Genomic DNA, 18267 nt, shown 5'->3' with positions numbered 1-18267 from the left:
TGTTAATTTATTATGAAGGCTGTAAAACAGAGGCTGAAATACTTAACCCAGCGATTGCTCCCTCAGTTGTGTGGTTTGTGTTGAAGCTGCATTTTTATCTTCCTGGAAAAGGATCCGTAGAATCACGGAATGTTTTGGGTTGGGAGGGACCGTTAAAGCCCACCCAGTCCACCCCCCCTGCCAGGAGCAGGGACATCTCCAACCAGATCAGGTTGCTCAGAGCCCCGGCCAACCTGGCCTTGAACGTTTCCAGGGATGGGGCTTCCACCACCTCTCTGGGCAACCTGGGCCAGTGTGCCACCACTCTCAGCGTAAAAAATTTCTTCCTTACATCCAGTCTGAATCCACTTCCCTCTATTTTGAAACCATCACCTCTCATCCTGTCACACCAGGCCTTGCTGAAGAGTCTCTCCCCACCTTTCCTGCAGCCCCCTTTAGGCACTGGGAGGCCGCTCTCAGGTCTCCCCGGAGCCTCCTCTTCTCCAGGCTGAACAGCCCCAGCTCTCTCAGCCTGGCCTCACAGCAGAGCTGCTCCAGCACTCTCAGCATCTTTGTGGCCTCCTCTGGACCCTCTCCAACAGGTCCACGTCCTTCTGATGCTGGGACCTCCAGAGCTGGACGCAGATCCAGTCTACCTGGATTTTTTTGATGTTTTGGATTAATAAAATGTAACAGCCAAACTGCACTAAGCATCAGCAGGGCTTTTGTATTGAAAGGACTTGTGGGACTTTTTTAATATAGAATTTTTTTGTGTGTGTGTGTAATCAATGATTGTGGTGATGTTACAAGCAATCAGCCTGGGAATTGAGGTGCATAAGAGCAGATAGCTAATGGAATTGGTGGTGTCCTCTAGGTTACAAAGAGCTGTCTGCTCCAGTGCTGCTTTGACTCACCAAGGTGTGAGGATCTGTGTTCCCTAGCAGTGAGCGTGTGCTGGCTGCTCTCTGCGCTGCTCACTTGTTTCTGCTGTTCTTCTGGGCTGGATATGGTGCTCTGTGAGAAGCAGCTGTGTTCACAAGCAGTTCCAAAGATTTAGACATACTGTTAAACTGGAGTTACAGACCTTATTAAACCAAAAGGTTTTTCGGAGGAAAACTGAGACCTTGCTGAGCCAAAGATGGCTCTTTTCCTCTCTAATTAGAGCCCAGTCGATATTCAAATTCTTAACTGCAGTCTCTGTAAAGCACCATTTGAGGAGCTAACCGATTCTGTCGGAGACCGAACGCTGCATAAATAGGAAGATAATCTATTAAACTAGCATCTGCAAAGTTTCAAGATGATTATTTGTTAAGCTGACAGGATGTTAGTATGAAATAGTTTGTAACCACTGTGCAGTTAGATCATCTTGTAATAAAATGAGGAAGTGCAACCTCTTCCTTAGGTCATTATGGTATACTTCATGAATAGTCAATGTCTTGTCTTTGCTGAAAAACGTATTTTATATTTTACATCTTGAAAACAGTGAAGACATTGATCTGGGATTTCCTCATACTCTTGTTTTAGAAAGCCACATTTCCACCTGGAAAAATGCTACCCTTAAAAAAATAGGAATTTTGTAACACTTGAATCTCACAATAAAAATCATTATCATTATTATCTCCCAAGACTTGCAAATCACTTTAAGTAACTGTTGCTGTGGCTTGCCTTTTGCCTCTTACACCGTCCAATCCGCCTGAGTCGCCTCGAGTAGGATCTGGGCTCTGTCTTGTGGCGCCCAGCAGCAGGGCAGCCCACATATGCAGGCAGAGGAACGAGCAGTATGTTTGATGTCTCCTTTGGAAGTGTTCTTCTTTGCTTAATGAGCATGACATACAACAGCGTAAATATGCTGTAACAGTATTTCCTGCACATCATGTGTAGGTTGCTTCTGCTGAGTGTTATGTCTTCAGAGTTAGTAAAATTAAGGTGTAAAAGGGGAAATAATTTTGCCTAGGTTACTCAAAGATAAACGGCAAAATTTAAGTAGAACTTGGGGCTGCTGTTCCTTTTCTAATCAAGGCATTGCTTTACCTTAGTAGCTTGCAATTATGACATAAGTTTGTATCAAAAAACTTATTTGTTTTGTGTAGCCTGCCTTCAGAAGCACTTTTGTAAAAATCAAATAACCATTTTCTTCTGTGGCAACCAGGCTGCTGTTCAGATTTTTAGAGCAAAGGCCCTGCAGTTCAGAGGCTTCAGGTCGGTTGGTGCTTTAGAGATGAAACAAGGTCAAAGCTGACTCTCATGTGACGCGGGGCCGCACATACCATTTTTCTGAAGAGCTTCCTTCACAGCTAGTGGCCAAAATGTTCCTCTCTTTAACAGCTGTTCTGCAATCCTCATTTCAGCATTAAAAGTAGCTTCTGGTCTGTACTTAGAGAGAAGGAACAAACAGGGTGTGTTTAACTTCTGTTTCTGGGCATAAAACTAAGTAAGTAATGCATTCCAGTTAAAAACAGAAGTAACAAAGGTTACCAAGACTGTAACTAATGGTGTAAGTCAGAGAAAGGTGACAAGTTTCTTTGAATATGGCTGCCTGTTTCTGGCACCTTCTCCCTGAAGTGCCCCAGTGCTCTGCGTATGCCTCTCTTCGCTGTGGGGTATGTGTGTTTGCTCTGCTGGGGTAGCTTGCAGGGCCTTTTGGTGTGAAGGTAATTGAACGAGGTAATTTTCAGGTCATCCTCCTGTGTCCTGCATCGCAGTTTGCTGAGGAGTAGTGATAGGGCTTTGTACCATCTTCTGTTCTGGGGGACACACAAACAAGTACTGCTTGACATTCAGCCTGCAACAAAAGGAATGGGTTTTTCTGAGATGCTCAGCAGGTACAGCAATAAATTATTTTTTAATAATGCTGCCTTGTAAATGGCTGGTTATAAAGCCGCAAGGATACTCTTGTAGTATAATCAATATGAAAATGTTTTAAAAGGGGTTTGATTCAGTTGTAGAGTCTTAAGAGTGCATGCTTTATTTCAAGGAAGGAGACTATCGGAAGTGTTTTATAGGTAGATAAATCTAAAAGTAGTCTACATGTCACTGTATAACTTTGTTTTTAATTTGTTACTTTTAATTCTGTGAAGTTAAGTTATGACTAATAATGGTGAATTAGCATTTCAGTGAGTTGAATAAAATATTTCAGTAGGATGTTTTTAATTTGCAATGTAGCTTGGATTTTAGTCATTATTTACTTACTGTCCAATCTGCGACAATAAGTTTTCTGCTTTCTTTATTTATATAAAGAAAGCAGAACATTAATACTAGAGGAGTTCTTTTAAAAAACTAATTGATGATCAAACCAGCTAGCAGTGACTAATTCTTACTTAGATACCATTTTCCATCCAAGTAACTAAAATGGTGAGGAAAGAAGGGTGCCAGTAGAATGACAAAGCACAGGGAAGGGCTGGGTGATGAGCGCAGCTGGGAAGGAGCCATCAGAGGTGGATTCAGGCAGGCTGAGCTCACTCAGGTTCATTCAAAGTCAGCTGAAATTAATGGAAACAGACAATAAAACTCTGAACATTTAAATGCCAGATATTCTTAGCACCTGGCTCTTGTCAACCTGAGTCCATCTGTTATGATATTTCAGGCAGGGCCTGCTTGTTGAAACAAGCTCAAACTTAGGCTGTAGGGGGGAAAAAACAGATTGGGTCAAGTTGAGAGAGAGGATCAACTTTGTACTGGGGCTTTTCTGTGTGTCGACGTCTTTTTCTCTGTTATTGCTACTGAGCTTATGTTGGGACTAAAAGAAAAAAATAAATTCCAGTAGCAGAACAGAGTTTTGGTTTCAATTTCCTCATTTGAAAGGAAGCTGGGGTACAGCTATCAAAACTTTCTCACTTCCTGACACTTTCTGCCTGATCTTCTGCTCCTCCTTTGCTGGCGGTTTCTGCCAGCTGCCACAAAGCAGTTGTTTCAGTGCCATGAAGCAAACATTTAAATATATGTGAGATACACGTTGATTGGGGTAAACTAAAAGAAATGACAGAAGATGTGAGAAATGTGTGTAGTCATTACTAAGTACATTTTAATCAAGAACTGGGGTTTGAGGTGAAAATTCTTCCAAAATTCTTGTCACGGATAAAGCCAATGAGTAGATTCTGATACTTTAATTGTGCAAGTTCTTACTGCCCTGATTACTCTGTGTGTAGTACATTTACTAGTGTATGTAGGCCCTGTGCAGTTTATTAGAAGACAGGAGAAGAACAGAGGCAAAGAATATTTCTGTGGATTTATAACTTGTAGGTTATTGGCCTGATTTATTTCGATCTGCCATCAGAAGGGAGGGTGGGCGTTGCTAGGTGTGTGAGCCTTTTCCCTCATGTTGGGTCAGAGGAGCATCTGCAATTTTGCTCGTGAGGGGGGAAACAAGCAGGTGCATCTCATGGGCTAAAGCCGTGATCCTGAGGTGCACCCTCTCTCTGCGCTCGGCAATGGTCAGCACCAGGCAGGTGTGGGGAAATGTGTCCCCTTGGTTTGACCGCATGGGCGGCTGTATGGCTGCAGCTCTGGTGGAGCCTGCCTGGGCGTGAGAAGAGCCCAGAAAGTCTCTCCTCTGGTGTGAACCCTCTGGCAGTGGACTTTTAACCCCCAAATCTTTTTTCCTTCCTCTAGAATGGGTATAATCTGCTAGTCAGTTCACAATCTTGTGAGCTGACTGAGGTTTGGGTTTTTTGGGTCAACAGATTTTGCTCTGTTGTTAAAATCAGGAACTACATGGATACTTCACAGTTTGTATTCAGCAAGGGCTTGTGCATGTACAGGAGGGCACAGCTTCTTTTGGGAATGTCCTGGGAACTTTGAATTCCTTTCTACTCACTAGTTCTGTAAAAATGACTAATGACGGCTGTGTAAAATATTATTTTTTTTCTAGAAATATTCTTATATGACTTGGAATATAAACACAGGAGTAAATGCAATGAAGGGTGTGATTTTTATGGTGTAGCTAAGCTGGCTCAATCAGCAGCTGTCACTAAGAACGGGCAGCGCTGCTGGCATCCTGCCCCTGTGCTCCCACGTCTCCCTAAAATCAGCACTCGTGCTCATCTGACCTGCTGGTGAGCTGATTCATGGAACTAAATGGACAAAAAGCTATTTTTTTAAATGGGATAAGCATTTTTTTAAAGTCTGGTTTTTTTATTATTATTTTTTATTTTTTTTTTCCCCTCTGTAGGAACAGAACAGCCAGGCTAGAGGAAGTGGCAAGAACATATTGTTGAACTTCTGAAGAGACAGGCGGGGACCGTTCCCTCCTCTTTGGCGGTGGCTGTACTGTAAAACTGTGCTCCTAGTTACCCAAGTAGTAAGTTATACTTCTGCAACCATGCTGGAAAAGTGACCTGGACTGTGCTTTGATTTGAGGTATTGCCAGTTTAATTGTTAGCCCAATTTCAGTACTTCTTAAAAAAGAGCTCTGCTCCTCTGCTTAACTTGTACAGCAGGAAATGAATGTGAAAATATTTCACTGTAGTACTTTTAAAAAATCACCTATAGTTTTTTGCAAGTTCCTGGGGAGTATCCTGTTTTGGATTTAGCAGTTTTAACTTTTTATTTTTAGTCTGCTAATTGTAATACAGTAACAGTTACAAGCCCTCCACTCCCTTTTTCCTGAAGATGCTCCACTTTTAGAGTAAGACAGAAGATGCATTGTGGTGCTATAGCGACAGTTGTGTAGGCATATATTGTGATTCGGTTAATGAAGTGCAGTGTTTATTGCACATATCATAATACAAAATTCACAGTGGTTGCAAGGTAGTCGAAGCTAGGAGTTGCTCTGAGAAAGTGAAAATTTAATTTGCCAACAGTATAAACACCATGTTTAGCTGTTAAAGAAATAGGAAATAAACTAGTATAGTTACTTTGTAAAAATAATTTGATGCTGTTCTTACAGTGACATAGCAGGCAAAATTCCACACAGGCAGTTTTATTTTCTCCAGCGAGCCGACGTGTTGATTACTTACATGTTCAGAGTTTATTTGACGAGTTGTAGAACATGATTTAGTGACACAGGTTGTCAGTGTGAGCAGAACTGCATGTGGGTGTTAATTGCTTCTGGTCAGGTGCACACCAATAAATTAACAATGTTGCTAGATAAAGGAGATTAAATTGCAATTAATGAATAATATGTTGGAAGAATAAAGGGGGAAAATTTGTTTTTTCAAGATTCTGGGCAGATTTAGGCAAGAATTAAGAGTTATCCTGTTCTTACATTGGCTTTGTGTTTCGTAACTGTTTATCAAGCGTGTTTACACAGGGAATTTGGATGTAGTTGTAGCTAAACTGGTTTACCAGAGCAACACTAAACAGTTTTTTTTACGTGTTGAAATAATTTTTGTCCTACATTTAGGCAGGCTGTTGTATTTAGAAATGCATTCTGCTGTACTTATTTTGAACTGCATTGAAATATGGGTCCTTAGTCAGTGCTGGTTAGGCTTTTCTTGGAGTTGTCTCTGCTGCCAATAAAAATACCTATATGTATATATAAAGACACATCTACATGTAGATGTGTAAATGAAGTAAACTAACTAAAATGTCATTTCTGGAGGCTACAAAATCTGAAAGATACTGTGCTTGTTTCTTTTTGTCTTTCTGGATGGCTTCTCATCATGTTCTGTGTATCAGTGTCCCAGGCATCATTCTTTGTGCTTGTGCGTTTACAGATGGATAACCAAAGTTGTAAGACGTGCTTGCCAAAAAAAATCCCAAACAACCAAACTTATTACTTTCTGGTAAGTCTGAGGAGTGTTGGCTGTAGATAATATAGGAAATCTGGGAATCAGAAAGCTGGAAAGCAGTTAATTTGCTTTCTCATTTAAATCAAGGCAAGGAGTGAGGTGCACTCCTCCAGTGCAGCGTACTCAGCATAGCTTTCGGCACACTGAATAACATAGTGTTTAGTTGGAGTAGCTGGAGAGAGGGTGAGGTGTTGCAGTTCTTACATGCTATAAAAACATTCTCTCTAGAAATAGAAGGGCTTTCAAGAGTGGAAAAAAAGTGGTGGGAGGTGGAGTAAGAATATCTTTAACTGTGGCACTGTCCTCACAGAAATGGGGTAACTGCAGGTTGTGGGCAGATGAGACCTAATTATATTGTGTAATATGCTTTAAGGACCTTGAGGTTCTGGATGCTGTCTCTCTGGGCCCACTCACTGAGCCTGGACCTTGGGACCAGCTGCCCTAGACATAAAAATCACTGCTGACTCTCTGCAACTGTTTGAAGTAAACTTCTCCGGAATCCCATCTGCTAGGAACACTTAACTCTTGGAGGCGTGAGATAGCTGACAGTCACAAAGACACATAGCTAGTTGGTGAGGGAATTTTTAAAGGTGTATTCCAGGTGATGCTGGAGATTGCTGGTCAGTGCAAAACAAACTATACTGCGTGCTGTTTCTTCCTGCTGAATCTCCCTTCTTTGGAGTGTTCTTTGGGATTTGGTCAATGCTTTTCAGGGTTCCCGTGGCCCTGTTCCTGTACTTGTCGCCCCCAGCTCAGGCTTTTCTTTGATTCATGAGAAGGATCCAAGCAGAATTTGATTCTCTTGCTGTTCCCTCTTTTGCTGTGTGACCCTCTGGTCAGTCACAAACCCTTGGGTGGTCTGTTGCGTGGTTACTGCACAATTTGAGTTCAGACCTGAAAAACTGGTTTTTATAGGCACTAACCACCTGTTCTGCTAGGGAACGGCCCAGGTAATTGTGGATGGTCTTAATGATGTCTTGTTCAGCAGCAGAGGCTGAGCGCCACTCCTCCCTCTGCGCAAAGCCATACAGCCGGCCCTTCCTAATTGTGTTCTCCTTCTTGAACAGAAAGATGTTATGTTTAAAGAGCATTGGTAAAGTCTAGGTGAACTTTAGAATACATATGTAATACATACTTCTGTGATAGTCATATGGAATTTGTGATTACAGAGCAGAGTTGGTTATGATAGCGTTGTTTCTGCACTCACTCCAGAAGTGTGTGTGGTCAAGCTGTGTCTGTATCTTCTAACATAAACATATACTCTTACAGCAGGGGAGCAACTCCCTAATTAGGGCCACAGTAGTTTTTAGGTGATAATTGGGCAGGTAACAGGTCTGCATTCTAACCTAAGAGGATGACTGCACAAAATGTTGCTGGGGAACAAGCTAAACTGCCTTAGTTATTACCTGGGTATAAAGCGATCCTGCATAAGGTAAATGTGAGACAGGTTATTCTGAGGAGGCTGTGAGTTTGTACATTAGCAGTTACTATGTGAGATTTTACATGATATTAATTCTCACATTTTGATCAATCTACTAATAATTTATTCGTGTAACTAGGTAGCTAATTTTTTTACCATGGCAGCCTTTAAAAAAAGTTTTAAAAACTCTGGATAATTTGGACGGACCATTTGTAGAACACAAACTGTTGTATGCCTTTGGATTGGAAATAATACCTGTGTCAGAACGATACCAAGATGAAGTTTTATGTAGTTCTAAGATGCTTGGGATGTTTGCCTGTATTCCCATAAACTGTTCATTGTTGTTAGTTCTTTTCTGTGTTGATATGTAGCTAACAGGATGGAAAGGCAGGCAACAGTGATTTTTAATATATTTTTTTTTTATTTTCTTTTTTTTTTTTTTTACCCACCTCTCCTTTCTCTATTTAAACCCAAGCCTTTTTTACATGGTAATAACCTGGTGGGGAGCACCCTCCTTGCAATATTGCCAAAGGTAGCTTTTGGTTATGAGTCATTAAAAAAAAAAGACATTTTAAAACTGTAAGGCTCATCTTTCACTTGCCTTATGAATTTTGGCCTAAGTGATCTATTTTTGGCCCAAGTTCAGTTTTTCTCTGCAGCCAGTGCTAAAAGCTTTGTTTAAAACAAAATTTTGTGATTTAGTGTCTTCTAAAAATGTCTACTATCATTAATATTCTGATAAAGCACTAACTTTGCGAGCCAGAGGGCTAAATCATTCTTATAACTTCCTTCCTGCCTTGATGGACAAGTCAGCAAACTTTTAAGCACTTTCCTTGGGCCTATGACTTAGATTTTTACATCTGTTTCTCTATAATGAAATATGAATTTTAAATTTCAAGCATAATAAATGAAGGATTATATGGATGAGATTATATGCTGTGCTTCTGGAATATGCCATATGGTTTTGTGTTGATACAGTTACCTTGGTTTTATACTTTACTATAGCTTGTTTGTGCAAGAGACTGATTTCTGAACCAGAACTAGAGGTACAGCCTTCTCAGAGTAGGAGTACTGATACAGACATCTACTTTTATTGCTTAACTTCCTGGCTTTTCTTTTGTTCAACTTCTGCCAGAATGCAAATATACCTTTTCATGTTTGGGATTTCTTGCCCTGGGTTTACCATGCAGTCTGAGTTGATGCGTCATTCACGGAATCATCCCTGTTCCTTAGACTGACCTCCTCTTGATCGTTTCTGTAGGGTCATAACGGAAGGGCAAACTGGGAGAGTCACTCACGTGCTTGGATGATAGGTCACTCACTTGTCATCCAGGTGCTGCTCCCTGTCTGTAAGGTGGGAGAATCAGACCTCTGGTCCAGTCTTTATTGACTCTGCGGAGTTCACGCATGGCCGTGATCACGCTTCCTCGGGAGTCAGGAGGGCTCCACCCTAGTGCAGCAGCCTGCCTTCACAGTATAAACTGCAGAAACATACGTTACAATTACACTCATGTGTAGCTGTACTTCATTCTGCATTTTCTCCTCACAGTTATGACTTCTATGTATTGCTTTTTGTTTAAATGATAGGCTTCTAAGCACATTTTTGTGCTAGCTCCATTTCAGCCAGGGGAGGATACTTCAGGGGAAATTTATAATCAAACAACACGCAAAATAATTGATGTATTAATTATTATATTTGCTATCATGAACATAATTTTCTGTAAATCTTAATATTTGTTGTGGTGAGTTGAATCCTTGCTTTGTGTTCACTGGATAGATTTTATTTTCAGCCATGATGTTGATAAAGCAGACATCTAGTATTCATAGTACACATAAAATATCCCTTGTACTTGGGATCTTGACTGCAGCTTCGATTTTACTTTATTTTACGACTTTTGTGTGTCATTGTGTCTAAGAATTAAGAATTTCATAAGTCAATGTTTTGGGTGAAGACTTCAGTGAGTGCTAGTTTCTATCTTCATTGCCCCTAGCTATTGTCTAAATATAAAAAGATTTTCTTAATGCTTTCTTAATTTGTGTTTGATATCTGCTACAGGCAGTGTACAGTTTGTTTCCCAATAGGGCGCTTTTTTCTTTTACCCCACTGATTTTGTTTTGGAACATCACTTGACCTGTTAATACCTTTCCTGCAAATCTGCTATGCCTCCTTCCCACCCATTTTATTTAAACTCCATCTGAAGCTGACAGTTTGTGTGAAAGACAGTCTTTCTGTGCTTGTCACCGAACATATTCAAGCAGTTGTGTCTTTTTGTATAAACACTGGAGTAACTAAAATGTTTTGAAACTTCAGTTTTGACTGTTTGCTTGTATTTAATTTCAACTTATTTTCTCATCAGTTTTTGTGCTTGAATATACTTGCTATATGTACAATTACCAATGAGATGGTGATGAAATTATTGGTATAGTCCAACATCTATGTGCCTGAATACATATATCATTAAACAATAACTACTTACACTCATTTTAAGGAGTGGATTAGATTTTTTTTTTTAACAGAAATACATATCAGACGTTTTCGCTTACATTTTTTCCTTTCCTTATTTCTGACTACTTGCAGTGTCTGTATGCTTAAACTTAACATAGTGATAAAGCAGTTGAAGTCTAGGTGTAAACCAGTGTTTTATGATTTAAATAAATGTTACTGCATTTTTATGTCTGTGTGTAATATGTTGAGTAGCTAAAAATGTAGATGTGCCTGTTTTATGCATGGTTTAGGTCACTGAAAGGTTGCATATGGCTTATGTTTTTCCTTACCCTGAACCATTTGTCTGGTAGCTCCTGGATGAAGTGGTCTGACTCAGTGATAGATATGAATACAGGATTTGTCATATTGTGCATTATATTGTAATTCAGTGGTTTCTGCTTCATTTGTTAAATTTTTGCCTTTGAGATACTTTCTCTTTCAAGCATTGTGGTATTTCATAGTGAAACTTTATGAAAGTCAGTTAAATGACTTTATTTAAAACCAACAGAAATATCTGAGGGAAGTGTTAGTGTAAAAGTGGGTTTGGGATTTGTAAGTATTTGGGGAGTATGTTACTTCAGAAAGAGTACACACACACAAATGTTTGTGGCTTCTTTCTTTGTCATTGGGAACTCGTATGTCTTTCTAGACTGGTAATCGAATGTAAAAATACTTGATTTTAAGATTTGTCTAGGGAAGGTGTGCAAGATACATAATTTATGTTTTATGAGCTCCAAAATGGTCACAATATTTTTTCAGTTTGTGTGCTTTTGACCAAAAGCATGAGCTAAGCTTTTGAAATGGTTCTTTTAATCTTGAAACTCCTTCAATTAATCTCCCCCCTTTCCTGCACTTACGTACAGATATTGTTGGTGTACATCTTGCCATGCAACAGTTTTAAGTTGGAAGTAAAGAGCGCTTCCACACCCCCCCCTCCTCCCCCACGAAATTACCGTTTTTTCAGACAGCAAACTTGAAGTGTGATTTAGAGGTGGAAGCATAAACTTGGCAGTCAAAAGATCTGAATTGTGTTTGTAGGGTGATTCTAGCAAGTCATAATTTGTTCTGGCTTTTTCTTTCTGCAAAGTGTTGGTAGAAATAAGAGTACGTCAGGTTTGATTTCCTCATCTTGGAGGCCCCCAGACAAAAGTGGAAAGCGTTCTGGACATTAACAGTAATTTGGCTGCTGGAAGTTGCCCAAAGTACTGGCAAAGTTCTTGCTCTTACTGCAAAATAAAGTAGCAGTTCTCTTTTTTTTTAATCAGCGTAAGTCTGCTTGGATCCTGCTCAGCAGCCTGTTGTGAAAGTCATCACTTCTAATAGCACAGTGCCCCAGGGACCGCCGCAGGGCATTGACTGGCTCACAACTGACTCAGAGCCTAAATCGTTGACACTGCTCATCTAGAAAAATGATGCAATTATGATTCTCCTCCCTAGTCTGGGAAAGCATCTTGGATCTCCTCATTCACAGCTCCAGTTTTCAGAGATGGAGTGAGCCAGGCTGTCTGGGGTGAGTCTTCCCTGCTTGCATATATTAAATTCTTGAATGTTTCCTGGAGATTATGGACTGCATATTACTGAACTGTTAATGGCTTTTGTCAGGGGTTGAAACAGAGAATTACAGACCACCCTGGCAAAGGTTTAGCAAAGGCATTGAGAGGTCTGTTTTCCCCCAAGAAGTTGATCTTTTCTGTTGCTGGCTCTTGCTTAGCATCTCTCCAGTCTCTCCCACATCTCAGGGCACATGTGGGAGCGCAATTCCTTCCCATGGTGGCTGCAGCAGTATTTTCAGGTTAAGGAGCTTGTTCTGCCTCTGCTCCACAGCCGGCCGCTCTCAGCTGTGCTGGCTGAGCTGTCCGCAATCACTGACCCATCTGTCTTTAGGCAAAAAGAAAAAAAGCTAGGAAACACAAATGGTTATTTTTGAGCTGATCTGACTGTGTGTGATCCTAGAAACAGCAACGTGCACTTAACGAAAGAGTGATGTGGTGTGGTGACAAGATAGGAGCGAGCGGTGGGGAGGAAGAAGGGAACAGGGGGAGAAACTCATTGAGCAAATATTACTGGAGAGGCCCCTGTTGTAGAGCCATAGGCCAAGACCTGTGGGTTTAATTGTTTAAAATGAGCAGCAAAAGATTCCTCTCTAGATTTCTGTTTGTTAAACTAATTTAAACTCCGTATATAGGGAGGGCAGGGTGGTGATTTATGAATACCCATGCATTTGCGGCAGTAGGTATTTGTATTTGAATACATCCCTGGTGGTGATACCTCTCGCTTCACACGGAGGCCCTTCCCCCGTTATATTAAGGTTTGTTTGCTCGAGCAGTGAGTTGTACTTTGGAAATAAGGAAGTGATGGTAATGATGCATGTGTCAGCTTGAACCATATGTTAAAAAAAAAAAAAAGTAGTGGTTGTGTTACAACCGTGTGCAAGGAATGAAAGGAACTTCATGATTTCATCCACTGTTCTATCTTGCCATTGCTCAGAGATACTGATTTCATTTGGTACTGAAAAAACCGGTGTTAAATGAAAGATTCCCTGCCCTTCTGTAACCGAATTTAAAGCGCTGATTTTCTGTGTTGTTTTTGTAACTGCCGTATCTGTCAGTGGGAGTTAAAAGACTGACATTCTGCTGTCCTGAACCTCATACATTCTTATTTAATTGTGTGTTTATTTTTTAATATAATAATATTGCACAATAACTTAATTATTATTTTATGTGATATTTAAAGCCCAGCATTGTGCTTCCTGCCACAGCTGAACAAACGTTCTCCTCCAGGGATTATATCAGTTTCTGGAAGTATGAGATTAAAGTCCAACAAAAGACTTAAATGCCAACGAAGATATTTACAGTAATGCATTGTTATAGTCCGAAATGATTTGTGTCTTATAAGCTTGGGACTACTATATTCCTAAAATGTCTTATGAGTATTCATTTATTTTGCTGGTACCTTTTGTGTGTGGATGATGGTATTAGGTCAGCCCCTTTGGGAGAGAAAAAGGGATGCCACACACTCGGACCCAGCCAGCAGGAAATGTGTGGGAGAACCAAAAGTTAGGAAATGGGTTTTGCGTTCTTTGCTTTAACCACAGTGGTCATCCTTCTCATACAAGGGCTAAGGGTTTCGGAAGGTTTTGAGAATTTGTGCACAGGATGGAAAGACAGGATTACAGGCGAGAAAAATACCTCTGGAATTTATTATGCTTTAACCAGAGGATGTGGTTGTTGAAATAACATTGTTGAGTTTTTGGCGATATTTTGACTTCAGGCCTGGTCTTAAACTGTGCTGAACAACTTCAGTGAAAGTTAAAAGTAACCAGAATTTTGAAAAGCAGGGTAATGGCTGTGACACGGATTAAATGGGAGATTTGTCCTTCCACTGAAGTTCCTTGTCTTACCAGGTAAGATTTGGCCAGTGAACTACTGAGCCTGGATTCTCTTCCCAGATCTGCTTCCGAGGTGCTTCATAGCATGGGTTTTGCTTGAGCACTTTCCCTCTCCGTGTTTCTCTGTAGAATGTGAAGTCTGAATCATGAACTATCTTTTAGGAAGCTACGAGTAGGTCAGATTTTAGGGCTGTGGCTTAAGTCCATTAGTATTTTGAATTTTGTTGATGTGTGGTGTTCATAAAAATGTATTATTTCCTCCCTCAATATTAAAAGGTAAACTCAGGGATTTGATGGAATTTAGCTGTATAGTTTAATTACATTTCATTAAAAGATATTGCTTTTTCTCGGTTTTGAATGACTGCCTCCTAGATTGTAATTTCTGAATTTGTCACTTTAAATTTTTTTATCTCATTATGCTATTTGACCTGCTTATAGGTGAATAGTTGAAGTCCACTGTTGCATTATTAGTTTGCAACATTTTCTGTCTCCTTTGGTTGATTCTGTAGGGTTTCAACTCTAGTGCTTTTCATTCAGGCTAGTTTTGGTGTAAATCCCTGTCACTACCAGCTCTGTCAAGGTGTATGTGTAAAGCAGCCGGTAGCTTTAGGTAGACCCACAATGAGTTTTGGCAAATAGCTTCTACGGAAGCTGGAGAGCTGCAGCTGCAAGAGCAGAAACCATGTATTCTTTGAAACAGCCTTGTAGTAACGATGATTCTGTTTTTGCATTTGCTTATTAAAAAAAAAAAAATTGCAATTTTAGATAGGAACAGTAGTTCATGTTTAAACATATTTAAACTAAGTTCTTAATTCGTGCAGCAGGTAGAAAAACTCTAATTATGAAACTGAAAACCAGTAGAGCAGTGCTACATAACCTTTAGACCTGTCACAGAAAGAAAGATTGTACCAGAAACTTTTGGAGACCTTCTCAGCAGAACTTTTAAGGTTGGCTCTGCCTGTGTGTGTGTTCTTAATTCAAACTTCCCGCATTCAGGAAGTAGTTCCTACATTAATTACATATTACTTTCAAAAACCCAGAAACCAGTCTTTGTGTAGAAATCCAGTTTTCCAGGTGTGTCCAGAGGAGGATCTCATTTCCTGTGAGTTTATAGCACAGGAGTATCCAAGTTCAAATGCAACAAGAGGTAAAATGAAGAAGGGAACTGAAGGCAGTTCAGTGAGTTGTAACACATACAGTCTGCATGCTCCTTCATGTTATAGTTTAGGAATTTTAAAATCCCTTTTATGGGAGGAATTGATACACTCTCGACTCGTCTTGTGGTTTTCAATAGAATTTTGCAGGTGATGTGGAAGAGGAAGTACATGCCAGTTTTATCTAATATTTTTTTTGCTTTGTTCTGACTTCATTTTTTGTTCCTGAGCATTTTTATAGCTTCTACAGGAAACTGTTGTGGACGATTTTGGATGAAGTAAACTTTAAGCTAAAGCTTCGGTTCAATTTATCTTTCCTTGTACTATCATTTAGGATAACATGGAACTGATTTTTAGAAGATCTGTAAGTGTTAGCCAGGCAGTAAAGCAGAAAGCAGCATCTTAGTCTTTGTAATAGTTTTAGTTTAATTTCTAAGTGAGTGGTTATTTTAAAAAAGACGACAAAAATATTTTTTAAACATTTTTGAAAAGTATGGAGAGTTCTTAAATATGGACTACATGTAGCTGAGGTGGAACTAACTTCAGCAGTGTTATAAAATGGTGTCTGAAGGATCTGCCTGTTAAGATACAGTTTAAGTATAGCATGGTATTTTAATAAGACAAATAACATTTTTGGTTTAAAATACCTTTTTTTTTTTTTTGGTTAAAATTATTGCAATGAAATGTATTTTTTACAAATTTGATATAAAATACTTCCAGACTTGTACCGGGTACGCATTATGCCGCTGTATTTTGCCCAAAAAGACTTCAAATGAAAGACAGTATTTCAGTTCAGTATATTTATTAGTGAAGTCGTTCAAAAATGATACAAGATATTTCCTGTTAAATATTTCACTTCTTGGTGTAAATGTGAGTAATTTGAATTTAATTAAGGTATTTCTACAATTGTGGATATTCAGGATGAGCATTCAGATTAGGGCTCCAGCAGTATCAGTGTTGCTGTTGTGCCGTTAGCAGGGTAAACTCTTGAGACTCATGACAACTTAGAAGTTAATAAATAAACTCGGTCGATAAGGAGAAACCCTCGGACTGCAGTGCTTCTTTAAAGAGGTTTGTGGAGGTGTCCACTGAACCAGTCGGAAGGTCTGAGTAAGGACAGCGTGAACACTTCTGAAAAGAGTAGTCAAAGCTGTTATCATTGGTAATTTCTACTGATGTTCAAAAGAGGAAGCTGCTGGTCAGAATGCGAAGTATGTGTCATAACTGGATCAAAAGAAAAAAGTGAAGGAGGCTGCTTTTTGAAAAAGGAGTCAAAACGGATGTTTTGTTAACTTCTGTATAGTTTCCATAACCACAGTGAAATCTGGATTTCCACAGTTTGTTTAATATGCTGGTGAATGATCAGTGAACAGATGTCTTGAATAAAACTGGGAAGAATCAAACAATTTTGGAAGTCTTTGCTCTAAACAAGTGTTACATTTGGTGAAGTATGATAAATCTGGGATTTCGCAATACAAAAATAATCCCTGTTTCCATTCTGCAGTTTCTGTTAAGTGATTTTTTTTTTTCCTTGAACTAATTAAGTTTCCCTAAAATTAGTCAAGAACCATTGTCATGTCCTTTTCTTCTTTGTGCTTTAATACTCCAAACCTAAAGGAAAGGAAAAAAGTTGAAAAAATAAAGCAACAGACAGATGTGTTACTAAGGAGCAAAAGGAAGACTTTTTTTTTAGTACTGTAGGGGTTTTCTTCCCCTTTTAACAGTTTTATCTTGATAAAGTTTAGATAATTAAAAAAAAAAAATCCACACTAAAGCAGATCTGTGCTGCAGGTGCAGCATTGATCCACCAGCTCAATCCTAGGCGAATAACAATTTGGTAGGTGTGAAAAGCAACCGCTGTTCTAGCAGCAAGGTGCAGAGCTCATCACGTAACTGGTTAAATGTTCTTCAGTCAAAATGAAAATGGCCTGCAAGCAGTTGCTAGGGAAATAGGTGCCTGTGGTTAGCGTTGAATGCAGAGAGGTTTGTCTGTCTTGCAGATCAAAAAATGGCTCAAACTACTCAGCCTGCCTGTCACTTGTGGAAACTTATCAGCAAATTGGTCTCAGTGCCTCTGAGCAGCTTCAGTTGCAAATATAGAGAATCTTTTTTTAGTTTTTTCTTTCTTTCCTTTCCCCTCCTTTTTTTCTTACATTTTGATGTAAAGTAGTTCTCCCACTCGTTATATTTGTTTAGAATGTATGTATATGATAGGAAGTATACTGTCCTCGGGACCTGATCCTGAGAACACTTCTTGGGGAGCGGCAGCTTGATCCCTCTGCAGCTGAAGTGAGTCTTGTATATAACAGTTTATCGGGGCTCTGGTGAAAGTTATATGTTTTCAGGCACATCTCAGAAAAATTAAATAATTAAAAATAAACCAGTGAAACTTTGTGAATTTGGCATAGTCAAATTCGTTCTCTAAAAACTAAGTACATTGCAAGTTTGAATCGCTACAATTAAGCACCTTCAAAAACATTGAAAACATCAACCCTAGGTCCTTCCGCTCCTCTTCTGAAATCCCTGAAGGCTATTGTTTCTGCAATTATTTTGAAAAATTGTCATAGTATATTTTTCTAAAATGCATTATGAAATTTCTGGGACACCCTAACTGTTTGGGCATCCTCCTCATTTTCCCAGCTGAATACCAGTAAACCAGTGCAACCAGTGTTGCTCTCCAGACAGCTCTGGTCATTTCAAAGGAACATGAGGCACCTCTCTACTGATTATCAGGAACTCATCCTTAATGCTGAATACATAAAATTAAAGAATTGGTTTATTTGGGCATTCCGGATTGAACATGTAACAGAGGTTAAACAAAGGCTTATTTTTATCTGCTTTTACACATGCACAGACACAGCAGATGTGTATCTGCCTTTTCAGATGAACTCTGCAAGATGTCGTATTGTTTTTTCCTCTCATCTGTCTCCAAAGCTGCCAGAAGACTTTGTCGGGATCTTGACCTTTTTCTTAAGAATCTGCTCCAGTTTCTACCTAACCTTTACAGATACTGATGCCCTTTGGGCTTGGCTAGGTAGAGCTAACTCCTGGCCAAAAGATAATGGGGCTTGGTCACAACTGTCCCAGGGCTTAGGTATGAAATGGACATTTAA

Source organism: Chlamydotis macqueenii, chromosome 13 (genome assembly GCF_036417535.1).
Source record: "Chlamydotis macqueenii isolate bChlMac1 chromosome 13, bChlMac1.mat, whole genome shotgun sequence".
Lineage (NCBI taxonomy): Eukaryota > Metazoa > Chordata > Aves > Otidiformes > Otididae > Chlamydotis > Chlamydotis macqueenii.
This window is presented reverse-complemented; position numbering follows the sequence as displayed.